General features: G+C 46.5%; 1 long non-coding RNA gene across 1 annotated transcript in view; it reads right to left on the bottom strand.

The window, feature by feature from the left end:
- Positions 1-1,020: 1,020 nt before the first annotated feature.
- The window catches only part of LOC131274613 (uncharacterized), a 164,706-nt gene continuing 138,768 nt past the window's right edge, over positions 1,021-26,958 (bottom strand). The window contains exons 3-5 of the long non-coding RNA XR_009181897.1: positions 6,294-12,946; positions 5,569-5,683; positions 1,021-1,195 (exon numbers count right to left, since the gene is read on the bottom strand). This is a non-coding gene — a long non-coding RNA (uncharacterized lncRNA). The remainder of the gene's footprint in view (positions 1,196-5,568; positions 5,684-6,293; positions 12,947-26,958) is intronic.

The raw sequence follows: 26,958 nt of genomic DNA on the forward strand, positions 1-26,958 counted from the left end.
GGCACAGGTGGTAGGCCTGCGAGATCTGGGACTGTGGGGTCATGGGGTCCCTCAGCCACGGCCAGGAGTGAGGAACCGACCCCTGGCCAGGGGTGTCCCCATGACCATCTGCCTGCACTGGGGTCCAAAGGGCGGCAAGGGGAGCCTTGGCCTCGGGGAGCTTGGCTCCCATGGACACCACACGTGGGCCTGAGTGGGCCTGTTCTGGGGAGGGGTCCGTGGATTCCTGCACAGGACTCTGCAGAGCGACAGCCAAATGGCATGGGCAGGGCTCAGTGCTCTGCCAAGTGGGTTACTGCCATCCCCAACACAAGCCCTCCCACCCCCCAGTGCCCACCCACCTCCTAAAACTGCCCACAATATAAGCACCCCCCATGGCCTCCTGCCCACAATATAAGCACCCCTTCCCCTCAACCCCTGGAGCACAGTGGCCATGTACCATGACCAGCCAGCACATGATGATGTGCTCCAGCTGGATGACTTGGAAGGACGACAGGATGAGGCTGTAGCCGAGCACTGGGGAGGGGCGGGGGGCTCAGACCCCAGCCCGGCCACCGTGGAGCAGCAGCTCATCCTAGGGGAGGATAGTTCCCGCTGGGCTCTGGCCACGAAGCTGCCCCAAGTGTGGGATCCTGGAGGCAGGAAGGTCAAGGGGTGCACACCTGTCTCTGACCCCCCACAAAGCCCCACCATGAGCTCAGGTGTCTGCACATGCAAGAGCTAGAAAGACAGGGGGGCCCAGGGCCGGCGGCTGAGGGCTTCCTTCCACCAAGCTGCCTGGGCCCCACTGGCTCCTCCCCCAGTGGGCACCTGAGAGGGCTCAGGGGGCTCAGGGGATCGGTAGAGGCCAGCAGAAGACCTGTGCAAGGGGCACATCTGGGCTAATCTGTCTGGAAAGAACTCTGCCTGTGGGGGACCTGCTGAGCAGCTGAGGGCCAGCTCCTGATGCTGTCAGCCTCATGCTAAGAGCAAGTCCTGGAGAGAGCCCCATCCTGCCCTGCATGCAGGGGTCCAGGAAGTGGGAACGGCAGGGAAGGAGGGGTCAGGGGTCCACACCATTCAGAGCCCTTTACCCCAGCCTGGCCTCCATCGGCCTCCAACTCACTCTGGAGCTCTCCAGCTGCGTGAGGGCCTTGGCCACGTACTTCTGTGCCTTCTGCAGGTAGCTGGCCTGCATGGAATGCATCACCGTCACCTGCAGGACAAGGCCACATGTGGTCAGGGGCCCCAGCCTGCCCAGCCCATCGCCCATGCTCACCAGGTACACAAGCACACACGTGCTCCTCGGGCAGCCAGTGGAAGAGGTTGGGGTTGCTGGGCAGGATCTTGTCATCGTGCAGCTGGGGATGATCTGGGTGCTTGCGGCAACTTCTTCAGGCTGGCCTCAGGCCCTTCACCTCCTGGGTGGGGGGCCTGGCACCCTTAGGCTGCCCTCCTGCCTGGACAGCCTGAAGGCCCCGCCCTGCCACAGCCCTCACCTTTGGCGCCATGCCTCTCCACCCCACTGCCCACATCATGCACGCTCCACGCTATGCAGGGCCCTCTGCCATGTCACCTCCATGCCATGCCACTTCCTGTGGCGAACTCCACCTCCAAGTCAGAAGAAACTCCCTGCCACACATGTCCAGGGGATTAAATCAGGTAACGGGCCAGTTTGACCTGAAGAATCTTCTCCAGACCTTGCTCAGGTGCTCACACAGCCAGCCTGTGGGAAGGGCTGGCGCTGCCTGGCAGGCTCCTGGGGGAAGCAATGCCTTCTGGGTGGGTTCCCCTGCCAGTTCTCAATGACCTGCCCACAGAGGACCAGGAGGGCATGCACTTCCTGCAGCTTCCCTCCATGAGCAGTAGCTGGGGAGGGAGAGGGTGTCACCTGGGTGCTGTGCACCTGTGGGCACCCATGGTGGGAGGTCCCTGCTGACCTCATTTTCACCCTCAGCTTAGATCACTTACCAACAAATCTCACCATCCCCCAGGACCCAAAGTTCAGCTGTGACCTGGGCAGCACCGCTGAGGCCCTGGCCATGCCCCCATGTGCCCACCCTGCGAGGTGGCTCCACCCAGACTGGACTCAACGTCCCTCTTCTGAGCAGGAGCAGCACCCTGGAAGACAGGGGGGCGTCAGGCCTGGGCAGGGCAGCTGCTGGGCCTCATGGGGCCCTGGGAGGGGCCTAGGGCAGGGAGAGAATGCGGGACCCCTAGCCTTCCCCTGAGCAGCTGCTCTGAGGTCCTTGTCATCTTTTTCTGGCCTGCAGAGTTCAGACTCTTTGGGCCCTGAAGCCATGAAGGCACTGGAGCCAAGGCCCTGGGGCGAGGTGGTGAGGACGGCCCACCCTGTGAGCCCCTTGCAACGCTGAAACCTCAGGAGGCTGGGCCGGGGCAGGCACACAGCCCCCGAAGCCCACTCTGACCCCAGCCCACCGTGGCTGCCTCAGCGCAGTCCTGTCTGCTGGGGCACGAGGCCCCTCCTGACTCCCAGGGGGACAGAGTTCAGGAGGTCACTGCTCCCCCTACTCCTTCTTGCTCTTTCTTAGGAGCATTGCTATTTCCACAGCAAGCAAAGCAAAAAAACAGATGTCTCCTGAGGCTCTGATGGGCCTATGACAGGATGAGCCCACAGCAGGCCATGCTGAGGGGAAGCTGCCGGGCCCAAAGGCCATGCGTTCTGGGACCCCCTCAGGAGATGTTCAGAATCGCACCTTCAAGCAGGAAGTGGACCAGAGGTGACCGGGTGCAGGGGGAGGGACATGGGGTATGCTCAATGGGTGGAGCTTTCTGTTGGGGGGGGTGGATATGTTTTGGTAACTAGTGGTGGTGATGGGAGTCAATGTGATAAATGCCACTGAAAAGTACCCTTAAATGACTAAAACAGGGAAACATTACATGTACGTGACCACAAGTAAAACAAAGCCTATCAAGGGACGTTTAGAGGACAGTGAGGGAAGAGAGGTGCCGGGGTCACCAGAGGCTGGGCCATGTTCACTGCGTGGAGGTGCCCCTGGCCCTGGGCTCCACCTGGACCTTGTGGGCTGGTGGGCAAAGGCCTCTCACTGCAGCTTCACATTCACGTGCCCTGGGCTGACCGGGGAAGAGCGAGGGGGTGCCGAGTGGGGGGCGCTGTGTGTACTTGGAGCTCACATCCCGTACTCGGCCCCTGGCCCAGCAGGTCACAGGCCCACACCAGGTCCTTCTAGAGCATGTGCTGTTGCTGAAAAGGAGACAGGCCCATGAGCAGGACGACAAAACACTGTCTTAGACACCAGGCGGTACCTGGTCCTAGCGCTAGTCAAGAGTAAAGCGCACCTCTCCCCAGATATCAACAAAATTTCCTCAGTGAACCAACCGTCTCATCAGCATGAACGGCTCTGGGCATGGATTTGCTTTGCTGACAAGTGTGAGGCCTCGGGGCTGCCCGAGAGCACCCTGGACAACATGTGGGGGACAGCGAGGAGCCCGGCTGTGGGTGGGGGTGGCCGTTTCCCCACCTGCCCAGTGGGCACACGAGCAGGCCAGGGAGGATGAGGAGATGGCACCATCGCAGTGGGCTGGCCCAGCCCCAGGAGCCAGGGGCAGGTGGGTGTGGCTGCTCCCACCCAGGTGTGGCCTGCTGTGTAGACAGGCCCCTGCGAGGTGCTGTGGGGTGGGCAGTGGTGTTGGCTGGGAGGGCAGACAGGAGCAGACAGGAGGGAGGGTTGTAGCAGTTTGAAATAATTGATGAATTCCAAAAAGAAATATTGGATTGTGCTTGTAATCTGATCTTTACCTGGGCATGATTGAGTTATTATTTTTTGTCTTTATTTTTTTTCTTCTCTTTTTTTGGTCTTTATTTTTTTAATATTACATTCAAAAATTATGAGGTCCCCATATACCCACCATTCCCCTCATCCCACTCCTCCCCCCATAACAACAATCTCCTCCATCATCATGAGGCATTCATTGCATTTGGTGAATACATCTCTGAGCACCGCTGCACCTCATGGTCAGTCGTCCACATCATAGCCCACACTCTCCCACATTCCACCCAGTGGGCCATGGGAGGACATATGATGTCCAGTAACTGTCCCTGCAGCACCACCCAGGATAACTCCAAGTCCCGAAAATGCCCCACTTATTGCAGTGATTGAGTTATGATTAGGGCGATGGTGAAGAACAGAGTTGGGGGTTTTCAATGTTGGAGTTTTGATTTTGGAGTTTGATGTTGTAGAATTCAACTGGAGCCCTGGGAAGTCAGCACACAGAGGGAAGAGAAGTCAGCCCCAGGAAGGAAGGAACCTTGAACCCAGAGAAAAGCAAGCCCCAGGAAGCCTGACCCTCACAGACCTCGGCAGCCATCTTGCTCCAAATAGACTTCGGTGAAGGAAGTACCTTATGTTTTATGGCCTGGTAGACGTGAGCTTCTGCCCCAAATAAATACCCTTTATAAAAACCAACAAATATCTTTTTTTTTTATTGACTTTGTAATAATATTACATTAAAAATATATATATATGAGGTCCCATTCAACCCCACCACCCCCACCCCACCTCTCCCCCCCCCCCCCCCCCCCCCAGCAACACTCATTCCCATCATCATGACACATCCATTGCATTTGGTAAGTACATCTTTGGGCACCTCTGCACCTCATGGTCAATGGTCCACATCATGGCCCATACTCTCCCCCATTCCATCCAGTGGGCCCTGTGAGGATTTACAATGTCCGGTGATTGCCCCTGAAGCACCATCCAGGGCAGCTCCATGTCCCAAAGAGGCCTCCACCTCTCATCTCTTCCTGCCTTTCCCCATACCCATCAGCCACCATGTCCACTTTTCCCAATCCAATGCCACCTTTTCTATGTGGACATTGGATTGGTTGTGTCCATTGCACCTCTATGTCAAGAGGAGGCTCAGATTCCACATGGATGCTGGATGCAATCCTCCCACTTTCACCAACCAATATCTTGTATTCTGCATCAGCACCCCTTGGGCTGACTAATAAAAGGGCCCTAAGGTATTTATTGGGCTGGTGGATGTGCTGGCCAAGATGGCAGCCAGTGGGCAGGGGAGCAGAGCCGGCTCGGAAGGGCAGCCCTGTCCTGCCCGCTCCACTGGACATGGGTCCTTCCCCTGCTGCCGTGAAGACAGAAAACTGACCCCACCCCCAGTCTCAGAGTACAGGGCCCAGAACATGCCCTCAGGTCTGGGGGCTGAAGGGAAGATGGGTTGGGGGCCACATGGCAGCCATGGGTTGTGGGGGACAAAGCCCACCTCAGGGTGAGCCCCTGGGGACCCAAGGGCAGATCTCATAAAGCCCAGCAGGCTGCTGGCCAGAGAGGCACTGGAATTTAAATGGACACAGGTCAGCATGGCAGCCATATAGCCATCCACACACGGGCCCTGTGGGCTTCTGGTCAAGGGCACGGAGAGCCAGGCCTGGTGGGGCTGCCTCAGGGTCTGAGGCTGTAGGGCCTTCACAACCAGGGTCCAGGCCATGTCCTGGTTTTCCCGCCCACTCGGCATCAGCCAGACCTCACAACCATCTGCCCTTGGTGTGCGGCCCAGGGCAGGCCCAGTGGATGCTGCGGTGGCACTCACGGCTGGTTGGAAGGACAGGCAGCAGGGCCAGTAGGGGCCTGTGGGGACATCTGGACTGCTTTCTGTACCAGGGACTTCATGGTGTTGACTGAGTTCTGAAAGGAAACACTCTAATCTGAAGAGAGAAAAAAAACAAAACAACAAAACAAAAACAATGGGAGGACAAACCAGATTCCTTTTGCCCAGCAAGAGTACCATCACTGATGGTGCTCACTTAAGTGTTTTGGGGTTGATGACTCACTCATTAAAAGAAGAAAAGATATTTTGTAGGACTCACTTGCTGGGAAGTTTCTGCAATGCTCTCAAGATAACTTGGCATTAAACTAACAGAAAATAGCTCTGTTTCAAAATCCTCAAAAAATTAGGGGACAGAGCCCATCAATGGTGACATGTGACCAGACCACAGAACCAGGCTCTCCATTAACCAGCATTCCACGGGCAGCACACAACAGGGATCAGGACCTGGGTGCCAAGGCCACATCTGTGGACCTGCCGAGAAGTCAGCTTCCAGGAGACGGCAAGGCTGTTTTCCAACAGATGCAGCAGAGGGTGAAGCCATCCCATCAGGGAGGGCTCATCTGGGCCCCAATGCCAGGCCCAACAGGCAGGAAAGCCACCAAGGCCCCAAGAACCAGAGGCCCCCACGCCTCCCAATTTCCCATTTGCTGTGGTGCCTCGGCCACAAGGAGACAGAGGCTGCTTCTAGAAACTTCACATCTTCTTACCTCCTGACGGTATAATTCAGACAAGAGACTTGCTGCTTTAAACTTGGCATCTTCAAACTGGGATCCAGTGACATCTTGCTAAGGAAAGGCAAAACCTGCAAAGATGCCAGTTTAAAAGGGCCTTGGCTCAGGGATTCCTTTTTTTAAAATATTTTTTGTTCTAATAACATATATACAACCTAATATTTTCCTCTTCAACCACATGCGGGTGTGGCTCAGTGATCTTAATCACATTCAAGTTGTGCTACATCAACACCACCCATTAACCCCAACAGAAATTCCCCCTTCCCTGGCAACCTCTATTTTCATTTCTGATTCTGTAAGTTTGCTTATTCTAACTATTTCAAATTGGTGAGATCATACAATATTCATCCTATTGTGCCTGGCCTATTTCACTCAACAAGGAGTTCCCAAGGCTCACTCACATTGTCACCTGTATCAAAACTTCCTCCTGACAGCTGCATAATATTCCATCATGTGTATAGACCATGTTTTATTTATCCATTCGAGTTGCTTCCGTCTTTTGACAACTGTGGCTAAAGCTGCTGTGATCCCAAGGTGTAAATATCTGAGTCACTGCTTGCCATTCTTTTCGGGAGGCACCTAGCAGTGGATTGCTGAGTCCTGTGGGATTTCTATACTCAGTTTTCTTGGGGAACTGCCAAACTGTCCTCCTTGCCGAGCAAAGGCCTCCAAGTCAGAGACTGGTGGGAACCTTCTGCCCATGGTGGGGGCAGCTCTGGAGAGGAAGGTGCTAAAGGTCCCTGCATGCACCACGGGGGCGACAAGCTGGCAGATGAGGGCACAGCAGGGCCTTTGGCTGGGTGCCCCTGGCAAGTGGCAGAGAACATGCACCTGAGCTCAGAAAGCCTCCCGAGGAGGGAGGAGCATCACGAATGCTGGAGTGTGCTTGGGAGGCCCCTGCACCCCTGTGCCCCATGGAGCAGCGTGAGGCAGGGAGGCTCCTGGCCGGGCCCCCAGAGGTGCTTCCCACCTGGGGGTTTAGGCCCCCAGGAAAGAGGAGAAGAATGACTGGCGCCCCCTCAGGCCCTCTTGGCCCACAAGCCCTCAGGGAGCAGCCAGCAGCTGACAGGAGCCCTGGAGAGCGCTGCGAGGTAGAAAGGTGGACAGGGTGTCACCTCACCACAGCTCAGTGGGGGTCCCAGCAGGTGAGGGGGGATGGGAGGGGTGCCCCGCAGGTGAAGGGAGCCCCTGCTCCCCCCATTCCCCTACGTGGGGCCCAATCTCCTGGAGGAGCCCATGGAACTGATGGGGACTGGAGACATGCAGAGACCCTGCCCGACTGCGAGAGCCCATGGTCTGGGCACACAACACCACGTGCCAGGCCTAGTCCAGGCAGGCCCTGTCCTGGGGGGCAGAGCCAGTAAAGATGCTCTGAAACCTACAAAGAGGTCCCTCCACCCAAAGCTCCAAGCAGGCAGAGCCGGGGAGGCACAGGTGGTCATGACCTGCCCACTGGCAGCCCCTGGGAGTCACCACAAAGCTGAGCCCACCTCCCAGCAAGTCTGAGCACTAAGCACCCCCAGCAGAGGGGAGTGGGCTGAGGAGGGAGAGAGGGGAGCCCCTGTGTGGGCAGCAAACCTTTCCTGCCAGATCTGGACACTGTCTTCACGATAGGAGGTGCGCCCCGACCCAGAGCTGAGGGCAGCACCATGAGAAGGCTGGGCTGGGGGACTTCACAAGGATGTCCCAGTCCTCGGCTGCCCACTCCCCATCACGAAGCTCAGCCCATGTGCACCAAACCCAGGCCCAATTGGGCCCATCCCTTTCTCCTCAGCTCTCCTTCAGCTCTCTCTGGACTCTTGTGTGGGAGACGCATGCTAAGGATCAGCTTTCCTCACAGTGGGCTCCCTCAGTTTCATGATGTGAGGGGCAGAGAAAGAGGAAAAGGAGCTCCCTAGAGATGTGAGGCTCCAACCTTCCAGAAGCTTCACCCTCTGGCCTTTTGGGGAACATTGGAAGTGCTGACCTGGAGCCTGAGACACTAGTCAGAGGTGTGGACCTGAGTCGAGGGGCAGCAGGAGGTGAGTCTGCGTCCTTCAATGCTGCCATGGGGAGTTTGACTGTAGTGGCTTCCAGCTCTTGTCCGTCTTGCCATGGCCACCAACCTGCCACCATTCTCCCATGAGGGTGCGCACACTGCAGGGGAGGGTGGATAATGCCCCATGGTGGCCACCAGCAGGACTGTGTCCAACAAGCCCAGCCAATGCCTGTGAAATGGATGAAGCTTCCACCACACATGGGGAACAAGGTTGTTCTGTCGTATCAATGTCCCCCTTACTGAGGCTGACCCTTTCCAAGGCAAAGCTATGCCCAGATGGCACTGGGTGCCTCCGCCTTCTATATCGTCATGTAAGGTTCCTCATGAGGACAGCATCCCCAGAGGTCTGGGATGACCCCACAATCAGAATGGGCAAATCACCTCCCTGCCAGTCAGATGCTAATTGAACGTCTCTGTGAGACTCTTATCATCTGATTTCATAAGTCAGGAAAGCACAGAAATCAGAAAATCCATCTATCTTGACAATAACGTGTTCAGGACACTTTACCCAAGGTTGGCCCCCTGCACAGGCACAAGAAGACCGTAGGACACCTCAGTACAGCATGGACAAGGGGACAGAAGGGCTCAGATAGGGCTGAGCCTCTAAGACTTCTAGCTTCCCAAGACTATGGGAACTTGTATCCAGCCAGGGTTTCCATTCTTCCAAAATGTGTGCAGAGCTCTTAGTGACTGCAGCTCCCCTGGGACACAGCATTGATGGGTGTGGCTCTGGATAGTCATACCTGGACTGACCACTTCCTGCTGGTCACTCCTGTGGCCATGTCCTCCTGCCCATCAGGGTCCGAGCAGCATCACTGGTCAATTGGAAGCAGCCCTCCCTTGTGGGCATGTGGAGGACTCAGTGAGACACCGGCCTGTGGGAAGAGGTGTTCACCACATACCCCGGGGCTGGAAGGACCTGGGGAGTGGGAAGGGGGTGGCAGGAGGTGAGTTGGCAGAGGGGCCAGATGGGACTCTGCAGTGGAGGAAACAGAAGTGAAAACAGGAGGCTCTGATCACTGACCACCAAAGATGCTGAGTGACAAAGTCTGGAGATGCAGCTTCTGCGGAGGCAGAGACCGCTGGCAACAGGGCCAGTTGTGGATCCTCGGGGTGAAAGGCTCAGAATCGAGGCTGCTAGGCATTAAGCCAAGAGAAGGATGTGTTTTCCCACTTGCTGCAAAAGTAAACTTGAGACTCGCAGGTTGAGTTTGGAAGAAGAATTAGCAAGGGCTGACAGGTACAACTTGGAACTGTTTACTCCACCAGACAAACAAACCATCCATTAAACATGCAGGAAAACAAACCAATGCAGATGTCTGCAGTCAGAAGAGACCACTCCTCAAAGAATGAGCTGCCTGAAAAAACACAAGAAACAGACAATGGATTCCAGTGAACAGCACTATGTCACTGTGACTCAAATCAGAAAAACCCAAGGATGACGGTGCACTTTCCCAGAAAATAAAAAGGAAGGCAATGGACAGGGAAAACACACGTGCATCTCAGGACAAACATGCATCTTGCACCCACAGCAGATGCATAAATGACCAAAATGAGACTGCTTGAAAAACAGGTTTGAAAGCAATACAAAGGCCTCAGGGTCTGAAAACGAAAAGGAGACTTAAAACACCCAAGGGAATGGGTGCATGGCAGGAAAGCATCAAGAGGGAAAAGTGGACTGGGAAGGGACGTGGTCTAACAGCAGCCACATGACCAGCTCTCCAGCCAGGAGATGTCTGAGTCCAGCAATAGCCCCTCTGGCCACCACCTGGTGACTCAGGGAGTCCCAGGGCAGACAGGAATGATGGCAACATGGCCACGGGATGGTCAAATTTGACAATCCATGCAAGAGACAGGCTCTCATTCCCTGTCCCGTGTGCCCTGCTACAACAGTTAGGCTCTGCTGCACAAACTGGGAGCAAGGCAGCCTGCAGGTGTCCCTCTGGCCTGCCAGAGAGACCAGGGCTTCCCCAACAGCAGCCACCTCAAAAGAGCCACCAAGGAGAAGGAGACAAGTGCCCAGGGGATCTTATGGCAACACTCAACAGATAACTCTTCCTTTCTTTCAAAGCCAGGGACTTGATGAAACATATCCATGGTCGAGTATATCCCAACTTTTCTCTAGATAGCCTCTAACAGACAAGTGCTGCTAAGGAAGCAGGTGGGCAACACTGATGTAGACAGATGGAAGGAAATGTTACATAAAAACGTGATTACCCAGGAGGCCAAGGGCTCTCAGGAAGAAGACCAAGGATACAAAGACATCAGGGAGAGATGCTGAGTGTGGGACCAAGTCAGGAGGTCATTAAAGGTCCTATCCACAGCGTGGACAAGCTAGTAAATGACTGCAATGGAGAGAGCAGGGCAATGAGCAAGGAAAAACAGATGCAAAATATTCACAAGTCTCTTGGTAAACTCTAGGAAAACACTTAAGAAAAAAATTGCTTTAACCTGTGTTAGCCCCGGAGCAGCAATGAGAGCCTCTTGGCCATTTGCTCTTCAGAGCTAACACCAGCAACCCCTTCTAAAAGGGGATGTTACCATGATCCCTTTTCAAGCAGCTCTGGAAAAGGAAAGGAGGGAAGAACACAGCTGCCTGATCCGGGGAAAAGACACAACCAATACAGCATAATGACTAAAAGACATGTGCTTGTGAGCTGTGGCACAAAAGGAGATCACAAAATTTCTGCAGATGGAAAATGCCAAGCAGCAAATGGGGGATGCTGACAATGTCACTTTCATTGAAACCTGGACAAATTCCATTTTTCTAAGACTTTCTGTTCCATCATCTGCCCTTCACTGTCCTAGAGTTGTTGGAAAATCTCTTCTGCATCCCTCTCCAGGCTCTCCAGATGGAGATGCTCATCCTGATAGAGAAACTGATGCATCTGTTGGTACTGAGCTGTGATCCTCACTTTCCTTAAGACCAAAGAACCCTACAGGGATATTGGATTAGAAGACTGGATTAGAAGACTCTTACAGAAAACTTCAAAGATTACTAATTTGGCAACATCATTTGTGTAAGCTACAAACTTTCTGCCCCACTGAAGCAAAATGTCTTGATTCTTTTCTGTCCATCTCTCAGGTCATGTCTCTAACCTGTTTAAATTAAGCCCTCTCCTTTGCCCAGGCTTCCTCCCAAGCCTGCTTCCTTCCCTAGCATGCTTCCTTTTTAGTCCATCAATAATTTCCTTCCTCACCTGACTCTTACATTTTATCTTATAGCTCTGCCTGGATTTTCTAAATATTTCAATATATTTAGATATGTAGGATATACAGAATAAAAAAGCAAAAGAAAAATCTACTAAACTACATCTCACGCCTATTTTCCCCAAGGGCTGGCATGATTTGCACTAATATGAAAGCCCTCCATATGTGTTATTATTGATACATCATTTGAAACTAGTATTGTTTCCAGCAAAGGATCCACTGTCCTTTAACTGGTAACTTTACCTTCCCTACAAAACCTATCTTAGCACTATGCAACCTGTATTTAAAAATAAAAAGCAAAACATTTTTGACCTTACCTCTAAGTTCTGTGTTTTACTAGTTTCCTTAGTAAGAATTTTTTGGGTTTCCTGAACAATTTTCCGTAAAGTATCCATATTCTTCAGAAGTTTCTCATGCAAAAGAACAGAGCATTAGTGACAGAGAAGATATTAGAGATTCCACTCATTAGCTATGAGAAAAGAAAGTGTTTGAGTGAAATAATAATGTTGAATTTGAGTGTAGTAGACAGAATTTCCCTATTTAACTCTAAATGAATTATAATATTTGGGATAGCAGAGGTGAAAGAAACATATAATAACAGAAATCTTGAAATTACCCTGCAGAAACATCCATTTCCTAAGAATGTGACTCCCCGACAAAGCAGGGTAACTTTGCTATGAAGGAGTTCAGCTGCCTCAGAAACCAGTGTTCCTGGTGCCCCCTGCTCCACAATGAACCAATTCCATGTATATGTTCAAAGTTTCTAAGTAAACTTCCCTGGAAATGGCTTAACCCAGCTATCATGATAGTTTTAGAATTGGTCAAGGGCAGTGAAATTCTACATTAAGGTCTTGGGATTATATTGCAAAATCACCACCTCCAGTCTAATCAGCTTTGTTATCATAAACCTCATCTTTATCCCTGATTTAGCACCTTAAAGAGTTCAATTTGTTTTATAGGCATCACATACCCTGTAATCCTCAGCAGCCATTCCACTGGTCTGTGGCTGTGTCCCATGTGCTCTGAAGACTCAGAGCAGGGCCCACAGAGCAGGATCTTGTCAACCTCACAGAAGAACACCTCTGACTCCTTGTGCACCCCATAGATCTCAGAGCTCTGCTCTTGCCAAGGTCTTGCCTTTCTGGCAAGGAAAACCAGATTCTTCACTACAGTATGAGTTTTAAAGTCTGTCTTTGCTGTTGGCCTGTACTCAGGACAGCATATTGGAGCTTCAGTGTCCTCCCAGCAGAGGCACAGACAGAGTCTGCAAAAGCTGTGGCCACAGTCCATGGTGACAAGGTCCAAGAAAGAGTTCATGCAGATGGAGCAGGTGAGTTCTTTCTGGAAGGCTTGGAGGGTATCTGAATCCATGATTGTGAGTCTAAAACAAAAGGAAAAGGAAAATTTACTCCAGCTCTTTAATGAGGAAAAAAAAAGGGGGGGCGTCTAGACAGTTCTGTTAGTCTCTATCCAACCTATCTATTCATCTATCCCAATAAAAAATCAGACATGATAAACAAAGACATCTTTCTAAAAATAAATGATGGGAAGCAGACTTGGCCCAATGGATAGGGTGTCTGTCTACCACATGGGATGTCCGCGGCTCAAACCCTGGGCCTCCTTGACCCATGTGGAGCTGGCCCATGTGCAGTGCTGATGTGCGCAAGGAATGCCCTGCCATGCAGCGGTTCCCCCATGTAGGGAAGCCCCATGTGCAATGAGTATACCCCGTAAGGAGAGCTACCCAGTGCAAAAGAAAGTGCAGTCTGCCCAAGAATGGCACCTCACACATGGAGAGCTGACACAAGATGATGCAGCAAAAAGAAACACAGATTCCCGGTGCCACTGATAAGGATAGAAGCAGTCACAGAAGAACACAAAACGAATGGACACAGAGAGCAGACAACTGGGATGGGGGGAGAGAAAGAAATTAAAAAATAAAATAAAAATTAATGAGAAAATGGGACACCAAGTTCATCCTTTCATCATTCTTTACAAATGTCGCACAACAACATAAGGGGTTAGTGGCGGGCAATGTATGAGACTCCTGTATGGTATGCATGATCTGATAACTCACAAATTCTCAAATAAAAAAAGAAGTTAAAAAAATTCCACATGGATTGATGTTCTGTGTGGATAGATATATATATGGTTAAGGAGGAACTTTAGGTCTAAATTAGGACAATGGTTCTCAAACTTGGCTGCACATTAGATGACTTGGCCTGTGACTCAGGATGTTTTAATTATAGCACTTCAGCTGATTCCAGTATATAATCAAGTTTGAAAACAGCAATTTACCATGATGGGAATCAAATTTGACTTGACACTACAATCATCTGAGGAATGTCTACTAAATATTAGTCTATACTCCAAGTAATTCATCAGAAATTCCTTGAGTAGACCTCAGGCATGAGTGTTTTACAAAACTCCCCTTGTGATTTCAATGCAAAACAAAGTTAGCAACCAGTGCTTTACAATTCTCCACACATACCCCTTTATTCCCTTGAATGATCAGAAATCAGAACTTACAATTGTTTTTCCCTGCCTCTGCTACAGCCCAGTGATACTCTACTTTCAATGTGCCTGTGAAATACAACACATCATAGAACAAAATCATATTTGTTTTATCAAGCATTATATTAAATGAATGCTATTGGAACTACAAGTGTACTATGAGCTATAACTTATTTTCATAATGTATAAAATTTTAGTCTTTAACTTCCTCAAATCATGTGAATTCTTTAAATACTACTCATAAAGATGAAACTATAAATTATGAACAGATAATGTACATGTTTAATTAGATATTAAAATTCATTGAAATACATAAATTCTAACACCAAATGAATATGATTGAATCCTTTACTTCCTAAGCCAGGTGGCTGACCCACTATTGCCATTATACCCTGCTATTGCAGTTCTCTGTTTCATGTCTATCTCTTAAGAACAATATGTAAGAAGGGAATTTAGGTTGCTCATATACCTTGGGTATAACAAATTCATATCAAGAACAAAGTAGACACAAAAGAGTATCTCTATTTGAAACATAGAAAACAATTTGAAATAATTAAAATTAATGCTTTGGACAATTGAAAGGTAGTGATGATGGTTGCTCATAGTGTTACAAATCAGTGGGTGTGAGCATGAAGGTAAGAAATTGCTGAGTGACAAACTCCATTAGATCAATGAGTTAGGATGCAAAGCCTACTGAGAATAAGGGAAAAGGTGGATTTGGCTGATAACAGTGAAATTATAGAATAGCAAGAAATAGATTAGCTGGAAAACCAAAGTAAATATATCTTTTCTATAGTAAGGCCAGTATTAGTAATTATCCTTTTAATATTGATAGCAACTACTTATTGAGTGTTTATCATGTGTTAGGCACTAGGGTAAACTCTTCAGTTGTTTTGTGCTATCTGGTCCTCACCAATATTCATTGGAACTTTGCTCTAGAGCTACCACCCCAAGCATTTCTATCTGCAAGGCATGAAATTTTGAGAGGCAGTACACGGCAACAAGAAGAGCACAGGCACTGGAGTCCCATTACTTTAGTTCAAGCTACGTAACTTCCTTGTGGCTTAGTTTCGTCATCTGAAATATTGAATCACTAGGGTTTTCTTACATAAAGCACAGAGAATGCATTTGTAAGTAAAACCATGAGAGAAGTTCTCAATAAATGTAAAGCCCATTAAACCAGCACTGATCAATGAAGGAGCTGTGCAGAGTGAACTTGGGTATCTGTGCAAGGTCATACAAAGGCTATACATTGCCAGGTCTAGCAGACAGCAAAGTCCTCCAGAATTTAGAGTCCCTTTTGCAATCCAAGGAACCAGATTTTTCACTTAACAAGCATTAATTTCTTTCTACAACATGCCCAGGAACTATATATGATGGTTGGAGCACCATGATGAATATGGTTTAGTGTGGGAGAAGCATTAAAACAAAAGTTCATGGAATATTTTAGACAGTGAAATGGGAAGAGACAATAGTATGTTCTTGTCTGAATTCCACTCTTCCATCTCCTTGCTACATCCACTCAAGTCCTGGTCATCTTAAAATAAATGCCTAGAAGGTATACCCATATCCTGGGGAGGACTGACGCCCTCAAATAGAGGGAATTGTATCTCTCAAGAGAAATGGTGGCTCCCAGGGCATTAGGGCAGCTGAGCACGTCAAGCCTTAAACACTGTTGCAAGTATCTCTGAACATGGCCCTTCAAACAATGAAGACTGACTGTCACTGTGGGCCCTAAGGGGAGGGAGAAAGAGGTATTGAATAGATGGAACCAATGTAACTGTGTGGGCAATAGATGTGTTCCACAAGAGTACACAAGGATGGATATAAGACACGTTAAATTACACCAAAGTATATAGGGGCTGATAGGCTAAAATGTAAATCATAATGTAAAACATAAGATAACTAAAAATTTAGAAAATTGTATAGTTTAAAATATAAACCACAATTTAAACACTAATGTTACCTTGTTTGAAAGCTATTGTCTCAATACCTGTACATCAGTTTCAGTAAATATTGTATGAATATGTAAAAAGATTATTGCTGTGGAAGGGAAAAGGGTTAATGTTGGACATGTGGGAGTACTGTATATTGTATATATGAATTACTGTGATCTAAAACTTTTGTGAAGATAAGCTCAATAATTAGAAAAAGAAGAGAAAAAGATAGGACGTAGACACTGAGGAAAAGACGGAGGTAGATGCCCTGCCAATTTGCATAAGGGCAACACATTGCAGTGATAGAAGGCAAAACATCAAAAACAAAGCTTTTGCATATTTAAATATTTTGATACCCCAATTTACTTTTACCTTAATTTTTCTAAATAAATATGTATTCTATATCTAATCTTTAAACTCATCACTATATTCCATTTTACTATTAATGGAACCTGGCAATATATTGGGCTTTACTTTTCAGGAAATTTTGGACACAGAGATGTTCAACAATGGCAGGGGAGGAATACTGGTGTGGAATGTTATTGACAGGGGACACATGGTTGGCAGGGAGTTCTCCAGGGCATATATCCAGGGTACATAAAAATGTTTGGGTATTTTCATAGTGGATACAATTAAAAACAACAACAGTGAGAGTGCTGAGTTCCTAGCCAGGGGAGCTCTATCACAGTCCCTAAAGGAAAAGCAACAGTTCCCCAAGTGTGATGGCAAAGACCAAAAGAGAAGGAAGGTCCAACAATGAGCCCTTGATACTAATGATTATGCTTGTAAGCCTGTGCACCTGAAATAAGAACACGGCCTAGAGCTGTGGGGTGCCTAAGAGTTGATTCCTGAGAGCCTCCATGTTGCTCAAATGTGGCCAGTCTCAAAGCCAAACTCAGCATGTAAATGTGCTGCCTCCCCCCCCCCCACCCCAGCATGGGACATGACTCCCGGGGATGAGCCTCCCTGGCGCCGAGGGATTACTACCAAGTACCAGCTGATGATGTAACTAGAAAATGACCTTGAATAAAACAGTCAACTCGGACCAGCAGAATATCTCAGTCTACATAAAATACCAGGAGTTAAAAATGCTTTTTGACCTGAATCAAAAGGGGAAATGGAAAGGACAAATGAGTTTATATGACTACGAGTCTCCAAAAAGAGCTGGGAGGTTATCATAGGGGTTGCCCTTATGCACACCTCAGCAGAGTCCCAGAGACAGATAAAGTAGATACAACCCCAGGTTCTTCTGAGGGCTACAGAGACCCACAGGTTCTATGGTCATGGCTAATGGAGTTCAGTGCCATGTCAGTTGGCCCTACTTTCGAGTTTGTGTTGCTATGTGATGGAGCTGGACTCAGATGTGATCTTTGTCCACAAACCTCTCCTGTTACTTTTACTGCAACTGTAGTTGGTGCTGGGGTTTAGTGTATACCCAGGGGACCTGAATCTCTGGACTGACCATGTGATAGCCAGGCCCTGAGCCTCAACAGACTTCAGCTCCTATACGCTGGTTTATTGGACTTACCCCTCTCAGCTAACATGGAGTTGAAGAAGGTCAACCACCACACCAGGGAGCCAAGAGTGCCTACAACTGAAAGCAGGAGGATTGCATCCAGCATCCATGTGGAATCTAAGGCCCCTCTTGATATAGAAGTGGAGTGAACACAACCATTCCAAGGTCCACAGGATGGAGGAATAGAGTATGGATTAGAGTGGACTTACTGATATTCTATTCATGAACTATTGTGGTTAGTAATTGAAGAAAATATGGCATTGGTGTGGAGAAAGTAGCCATGGTGGCTGCTGGGGGTAGGGAATGGGAGGAAGAGACGAGATGTCAGGGCATTTTTGGGACTTGGAGTTGTCCTGGGTGGTGCTGCAGGGACAGTTACCAGACATTGTAAGTCCTCCCATGGCCCACTGGGTAGAATGTGGGAGAGTGTGGGCTATGATGTGGACCATTGACCATGAGGTGCAGCAGTGCTCAGAGATGTATTCACCATATGCAATGAATGTCTCATGATGATGGAGGAGATTGTTGTTATGGGGGGAGGAGTGGGGTGAGGGGGTTGGGGGTATATGGGGACCTCATATTTTTTTAATGTAATATTTAAAAAATAAAGACAAAAAAATGCCTAATTAGAAATGAATAAAGCACAACTACTGTGAATATGAGATACAGTCACATAAACACTTAAACATTTATCCTCTATACTGAAGCCATCTCTATTTGCTCTGCCTTACAACACGTAGAACCAATTTTCTGGAGACAATTAAAAATGTATTGGTTTAAAGTAAACTTGTGTGAGTTAATCAGAATTTGGAATCAACCATCAAACCTTGCAACTTTAAAACGTTGAATTTATGCTTCTAGTTTTAATAGCAAAGTTCTTCCTTACAAGAAGTTAAATGCTTAATCTGTTTCTAAATCAGGATATCAAATTTTCTCATTCAAATCAGACCACCAGATCTCCTTCATATTTTGAAATGGTTAAAACTCCATCTACATTGATATTCAGCAACTACTTATTAATTTTCCTTTAAAAGAAAGAAATCAAGGTGATGATGGACAACACCCATTCCAAGGAACAGAGAGTGTCTACAACTGCAAGCAAGATAGCTCCATCGATCTGCCCCATGGGACCCAAGCGCTGTCTCAGAACAGTGTAGGCATCACCATCCCAAAATACTTAAGATCGGGAAATGAACAATGAACTAACGTTAGACTTATTATTCTACTATAGACATTATTATTCTAGTGCCGCAGCTGCAGGACCCAGCCAAGCTTCTTACCTGCAGCCAGGTGGCAGGGAGCGCGAGAGGACAGAGCTCCCATGGAGCCATGAGAAGAGTCAGCTGAGTCCACCGAGAAGCAGCCAAGGAGCAGCTGCACGAGAAATGTTGATGATGTCATCATCGTATATATCAAACATATAAATATAAGAGCCAAGACTGTAAAGACCTCAGAGATAATGTAGGGAAGCATCTACAGTCCCTTGTAATAGGAAATGGCTTCATGAATTTCACACCTATAGCATGAGAAGTACAAGAAAAATATAGATAAAAGGAACCTCCTCAAAATTAAGACCTTGTGCACCTCAATGGAGTCTGTCCAGAAAGTGAAAAGACAGCCGACCCAATGGGAGAAAATATTTATTACCGTCTATCTGACAGGAGCCTGAATTCCATCATATATCAAGAAATCCTATATCTCAAAAATAAAGAGACAAAGAAGCTGTTTTAAAAATGGGCAAGTGATTGGAACAGACACTTCTCCAAAAAAGAAATACAAATGGCTAAACACCACATGAAAAGATGCTCATCATCATTAACTATTAGGGAAATGCAAGTCAAAACTATAATGAGATTCCATCTTACACCCGTTAGACTGGCACCTATTAAAAAAACACAGGACTACAAGAGTTGGAGAGGATGTGGAGGGATGGGAACACTCATCCACTTCTGGTGGGAATGTAGAACGGTCCAGCCATTGTGGAGGACAGATTGGCAGTTCCTCCAAAAACTAACTGTAGATCTGCCATATGACCCAGCAACTCCACTGCTGGGTATATGCACAGAACTACTGAAAAGAAGGACACGAACCGGTATTGCACACCAAAGTTCACAGTGGCATTACTCACTATTGCCAAAAGTTGGAATCAACCCAAATGCTCATCAACAGACGAATGGATAAGCAAAATGGGGCAAATACATACAATGGAATGCTACTCATCTGTAAGAAGGAATACAGTACCAATACATGGGATAACATGAATGAATCTTGAGAACCTTACGTTGAGTGAAGCCAGCCAGGCATTAAAGGACAAATATTACATGACCTCTCTGATATGAATTAAGCAAATCGAGCCAACTCAGAGAGCTAGGGTTTGGAAGACAAGTTTAGAGGAAATAGAAAGGGAGGAAGAGGATGTGAGCAAACACCCACACAGGCCAAATCTATGATCAAATGAAAGTGAGTAACTGTACAGTGAAGGGATATGACAGAGGCTGGGGTAGTACAAGCTTGACAAGAGGCTAGGACGGGGAGGATGGATTGGATGTTCATAGAAATGGTGAGAGGTTGGGGTGAGGGAGCAGGTGAACCTGGGGAATTGGCAGGTACATGGTTGAAACTAAAATGTTGAGAAAACCTTTTGGCCATAGGACAAGGAAGGGTTACAGGTTTAGGGAGTTGGATGGGGGGCATTTGGCATAGGGGGCAACTGGGACAGGCTTCTAGGTAGTGTGTCAGTGCTCACCTTGGCACAGTGTTTCATATCAGTGGGTGGAGACCCACCTTAGACCCATGTACACAAACTGGCTCAAAGTGAAAGGCTGGAATAAGATATTCCATGCAAGTAGTAACCAAAAAAGAACAGGGGCACCTATACTATTTTCAGGGGAAACAGATTTTAAATGCAAAAATTTATGTGAGATAGAGAAGGCCATTATATATTAATAAAACGGAAATCCACCAGAAAGATAAATCTATGCACCTAAAAAGGATGCCCCAAAATACATGAAACAAACTCCGGGAAAAGTGAAGACAGAAATAGACATCTCTGCAATAATCGTTGAAGACTTTAACACACCATTCACATCATGAGTTAGAACAACCCGATAGAAGATCAATAAGGAAACAGAGAACTTAAACAATGTGATAAATGAGTTAGGACTAACGGACATACAGAATGCTGCATCCAAATGCAGTGAGATATGCCTTCTCCTCATGTACCCATGGATCCTTCTCCAGGATAGACCGCATGTAAGGCACAATCCAGCTCTCAATAAATGTGAAAGTTTGAATTTATAAAAAGTACCTTCTAGGACCATAATGGAATGAAACTGGGAATCAATAATAGGAGAAAGATAAATTCACAACTCTGTGGAGTCAAACAACATGCCGCTAAATAATCAATCGGTCAAAGAAGAAACTGCAAGCAAAATCAGTAAATGTATTAAGACAAATTAAAATGAGGACACAACCTCTCAAAATGTATGGGCTACAGCAAAGGCAGTCTTGAGAGGGAAACTGAAAACGCTAAAAACCTATATTAAAAAAGAAGAAAGAGCTAAACTCAAGGATTTAACTGAACAAGAGAAACTAGAAAAAGCACAGCAAACCGATGCTCAAATCAAGCAGAAGGAAAGAAATGATGAAGATCAGAGTAGAAATAAATGAAATCGAGGAAAGAGAAATCAAAATCAAAAGTGGGTTTTTTGAGAAGATCAGTAAAATTCACAAACCCCTAGCAAGATTAACAAAGGAAAAAAATAGTCAAATAAATACCATCTGAAAAGGAAGGAGGGAAGTTATGACTGACCTCAGAGAACTAAAAAGGGTCAAAGGGGCTATCATGGGAAACTGTTTGCCAACCAACTAGACAACCTAGATGAAGTGGGCAAATTCCTCGAAATGCACAAACAACTTATATTGACACTACAAGAAATCCAAGAACTTAACAAACCAATCACATTTAAAGACACTGAATCTGCCTTCAAAAATCTCCTAACAAAGAAAATTTATGTGAGGACCATATGGCTTCAGAGGTGGATTCTACCAAATGTTTCAAAAAGAATTAACACCAATCCTGTTTGAACTCTTCCCAAAAACTGAAGAGGAGGGAATATAACCCAATACTTTTTATGACGCCAGCATCACCGTAACACCAAAGCCAAATAGACACTATAAGGAAAAGAAAGTTACAGGCCAATTTCTCTAATGAACTTTGTTCCAAAATTTTCAACAAAATATTTGTACATCAAATCCAGCAGCATATCAAAAGGTTTATTCATCACGACCAAGTGGGATTTATTCCTTGTATGCAAGGCTGGTTTAACATAAGAAAACCCATCAAAGTAATACACCACATTAACAAATGGGAAGGGGAAAAAAAACCACATGATCATTTCAATCAACACAGAAAAGGCATTTGAAAAAATCCAGCATTCTTTCTAGATAAAAACACTTCATAAGATATGATTAGAAAGAAAATTCCTCAATATGATAAAAGGCATATACAAAAAGCCCACAGCCAACATCATAGTCAGTAGGGAAAAACCCATTTATTCCCAGCATATTTGTGGTGGCTCCATTTTCCAGACAAAAAACACTTCCACTACCAGAAACTGCTCTGTGTACAAGAGAATATCAGACAAAGAAAAACCTTCATAGAGTATTGCAAAAGTTTGTCAAGTGAAAGAGGCAAACAGTAATTTCTAGAAGAATGGAGGACTTTCATACCTTTACAAAATTTGATAGCTGAATTCACCTCAAAGTAATATATTTGAGTGCTGGCGAGGATTCTGTGTTAGGCATCTTTGCTGATAAAAACCCTCGGTTTTTTTTTACTTTTTTTAAGATTTATTTCTTATGTCTTTCTCTCCCCTTCCCCGCCCTGCCCCCAAATGTCTGCTTTCTGTGTCCATTCAGTGTGTGTTCTTCTGTGTCTGCTTCTATTCTTGTCAGGGGCACCCAGAATCTGCATCTCATTTTGTTGCATCATCTTGCTGCGTCAGCTCTGTGTGTGTGCAGTGCCATTCCTGGGTAGGCTACACTTTTTTTGTACTGGGTAGCTCTCCTTGTGGGGCGCACTCCTTGCTCATGGGGCTCCCCTACATGGGACACCCCTGTGTGGCATGGCACTCCTTGCTTGCATCAGCTCTGTGCATGGGCCAGCTCATCACATGGGTCAGGAGACCCATGGGTTTGAAATTTGGACCTCCCATGTGGTAGGTGGATACCCTATCCATTGAACAAATCCGCGTCCCTTTATTTGCTTTTTACAATTTAATTTTTTTTTAATTTTTATAGAATTTTAGGTTACATAAATATTACATAAAACATGTAAGGGATTACCGTAAGCCCCACTTCCCGCCCACCCCTACATTTTCCACTTTAACAACATCCCTCCTTAGTGTGGTACATTTCTTACAATTGATAAACACATATTGAAGCACTGCTACTAACAATGGACTACAGTTTACATTATAGTTTACACTCTGTCCCACCCAATTTTGTAAGTTATGACAAAATATGCAATGGTCTGTGTCTGTCATTGCAATGCCACACAGGACAAATATAATGTCCCAAAAATGCCCCCATTTACAACTCTTCTTCCCTCTTCCATCCCTCAGAACCTCTGGTGACCACTGCCTTTACATCAATGATGAGAACTCTTCCACTGCCAGAATAATAATGTCTACTTCAGTCCCCTCGGTGTTACTTTTGAAAACACTGCCTTTCGGTGCTTCCTCTCCTATCCTCTGAGAAGGCCACCTGCACTGCCCCAATTTCCTGGGTTATCTACCGTATTCCCAGCATGCGTCTTGCCTCACCCCAGCTATTTTGAACCTTTCTATTCTGATTGCTAATATCTGAAAGAGAAGCTCTACTGGCACCCAATGCATCCTGCTGACGTTGGCTAGTGAATTCTGTAATTGTCTGACCTTCTCATCCTCTCTGAATGTTAAAATTACTTAAGGTGGGATGTGTTAAAAGTTTGGTGCCTTGAGATATTTACAGGAAAAAGTCACACAAATTCAATAAACACGTACATTGTTTTTCATTATTAATGAAGTCCATGATCCAGTGCAACAAAACTTGCAGAGAAAATGTGGCTTCAGAAAGCCCTGGCAGGTCTCCCTCCACACTCTGTATTTACCCACATGTCAATCTATATTTGAAGTGAAGTTCTAGCCCTTGTTTTAGATGTGATTTTAAATTTAATAAATAATAAGGTCAATACATTTTAAATTTTAAAAATAATTTCCAAAAGATTATATTTGTGTATCCTGAGGGCTGGGTTACATTAAAATAAAAATGGGAAAAGTGGTTAATTTTATGTACCCAACATATTTCCCCCATGCAATACTTTATCAGCCTGGGTAGGCGTGGTTTTTCCATGGTAAGAACTCCCCAAATCTCAGTGGCATTTCACAGCAGAAATTTATTTCTCACATAAATGAGCCACTGTGAGCCATTAGGGAAGCTCTGCTCATCACTGTCACTCAGGGATCCTGGTTATTGGAGGTGTCACCTCACCATGTGCTTCAGTAGTCACAGGAGCAGGAGGAAGAGAAAGGAGAATCATGCACTGGCCCAAAGCTTCTACTTGGAGGTAACACAGGGCATTCCCACTCATAATTTATATTAAAGCAAGACACATCACCTCATGTCACTTCAAGGTGGCTGGAGGAGAAGTATAATGCTACCTTATACTTACTACACTCAGCTAAGATGGAGGTGAAGAAGGACAACTACCACACCATGGAGCCTAGAGTGATTACAACTGAAAATGGGAGGATTGCATCCAGCATCCAGGTGGAATCTGAGCCTCCTCTTGACATAAAGGTGCAATGGACACAACCAATCCAGTGTCCACATAGAAGAGGTGGCATTGGATTGGGAAAAGTGGACATAATGGACAAAGGGTATGGGGAAAGGCAGGAAGAGATGAGAGGTGGAGGCGTCTTCGGGACATGGAGCTGCCCTGGATGGTGCTTCAGAGGTAATCACCGGACATTGTAAATCCTCACAGGGCCTACATGATGGAATAGAGGAGAGTATGGGCCATGATGTGAACCAATGTATATGAGGTGCAGAGGTGCCCAAAGATGTACTTACCAAATCCAATGGATGTGTCATGATGATGGGAACGAGTGTTGTTGGGGGGGGGGAGAGGGGGGGTGGGGGGGTGGGGTTGAATGGGACCTCACATATATATTTTTAATGTAATATTATTACAAAGTCAATAAAAAATTAAAAAATTAAAAAAAAAAAAAAAAATAATGCTACCTTATGCTAGAGGCAGAACTGGGTATATGTATGTATGAGCGATGGATAAAAAAGTTCCCCAAGATAACAGAAAAAATAAGTATTTCATCTACTGCCCTTATCAGAAGATATCAGTCCAGATTATATCATCAATGGAGGCAACATTGCCCCACCCAGGGGGTGAAAATGACTTAAATATTACAATGGTCTGTTGCCCTCCAAATGGCCACTCAATGAAAAGTTGCACTTTATATCTAGGGTATTAAAATTTCTTCTGTATGTTTCTGGTGGTGGTAAGGAAAAAAAGTCTAAAAGTCTTTTTAGGGGGGGCTATAATATAAATAAGGCTGGGCAACACTGGTCTAGGAGAAAACCTGCTGAACTGGAGAGTCAGGAGGTATAATTTCTAATTCTGGCACATAGACAACTTAAGTACTCTGAAATGCTTAGTTCTGCATCTCACCTTTTGATTCCATAACTATGAATATATACATATTTTATTGTGCCTCTGTGTTCAAGGCACAGAGATTCCTTTATCAATGCTTTTTTATTTAGTCCTACTATGTGCCAGGTAGAGGTCTAGGCACTAGGGTTACAACCACAAAGACTGAACTAAACAACAAACACAATCTTGGTGCCATGAGGTGTAAAAATCTGTGGAAAGATGGGTAATAAAGATATATATATGCCATATGATAAAAAAAAGAAGAAAGAAAATGCTGGGTAAGATGAAACAGCAACAGAGTACAGTGTGCCATTTTGAATAGAGTAGTCAGGGTAGGTGAAGTGAATTTGAGTAAAGGCATGAATGAAGAGAGGGGGAGATCATGTGACCACAGGGGAAGGGAGTTCCAGACAGGGCCTGCAAGTGCAAAGTCCTGACCTGGCTATGTGCTGGGTAGCCAAAGTGGAATGGGAAAAAGGAGAGGAAGGAAAGGAAATGATAGAGATAACTGGGGGCTAGATTGTCCAGGTCCTGAAAGTTATAGAAAGAACTTTGGCTATCATTCTTAGTAAATGGGAAACAACTGGAGGGTTTGAGTAGGGGAGTAACATGATCTAATATGTTAAATGAAGGCTGGACTCTCTAAGCCAAACTCAGCATGTAAATGCATTACCTTCCCCCCAGCATGGGACATGACTCCCGGGCATGAGTCTCCCTGGTGCTGAGGCATTATTACCAATCACTAACTGGTGATGCAACTAGAAAGAGACCTTGAATGAAAGAGTCAACTCTGACCAGCAGAATATCTCAGCCTACATGTTGGATCAAGTGTTAAAAACTGCTTTTTGACCTTGAATAAAAGGGGGCAATGGCAAAGACAAATGAGTTTATATGGCTAAGAGTCTTCCAAAAAGAGTCAGGAGGTCATCAGAGGGGTCACACTTATGCACACCATAGCAGGACCCCAGAAAAAGCCAAAGTAGATACAATTCTAGGTGGTGGTTCCACTGAAGGCTATGGAGATCCACAGAGTATACGGTCATGGCAGATGGATTTGGAGTTCTGTGCTATGTCAGAGGGCCCTACTCTGGAATTTGTGCTTCTGAGTGTGATGGAGCTGGACTCAGATGTGACCTTTGTACACATACCTCTTTTGTCACTTTTAGTGAAATGGTGGTTGGTATTGGGATGGTGCATACTCAGGGGACTTGAATCTCTGGACTGCCCATGTGCCAGCTGGGGCCTGAGCCTCAGTAAAGTTGCGACTCCTACTCTCTGGTTCATTGGACTTCCCCAGGTCAGCTAACAGGGAGTTGAAGATGGTCAACCACACCAGGGAATCAAGAGTGTCAACAATGGCAAGCAGAGGAATTGCGTCCATCATCCATGTGGAATCTAAGCACCCTCTTGATCCAGAGATAGAGTGGACATCACCATCCCAGGGACCACAGAATGGAGGAATAAAATATGGATTAGAGTGGACTGGCTGGTATTCTACTATAAAACTATTGTGACTAGTAATAGAAGAAATTGGAGCATTGAAGTGGAGAAAGTGGCCACAGTGGTTGCTGAGGGCAGGGAGAGGGAAGAAGAGATGTGATGTGGGGGCATTTTGGGGACTTTGAGTTGTCCTAAATGATACTGCAGGGTCAGATACTGGACTTTATATATCGTGCCATAATCCACTGAATGTACTGGGGGAGAGTGTGAACTACAAA

The sequence above is a fragment of the Dasypus novemcinctus genome, chromosome 19, assembly GCF_030445035.2.
Source record: "Dasypus novemcinctus isolate mDasNov1 chromosome 19, mDasNov1.1.hap2, whole genome shotgun sequence".
Classification (NCBI taxonomy): domain Eukaryota; kingdom Metazoa; phylum Chordata; class Mammalia; order Cingulata; family Dasypodidae; genus Dasypus; species Dasypus novemcinctus.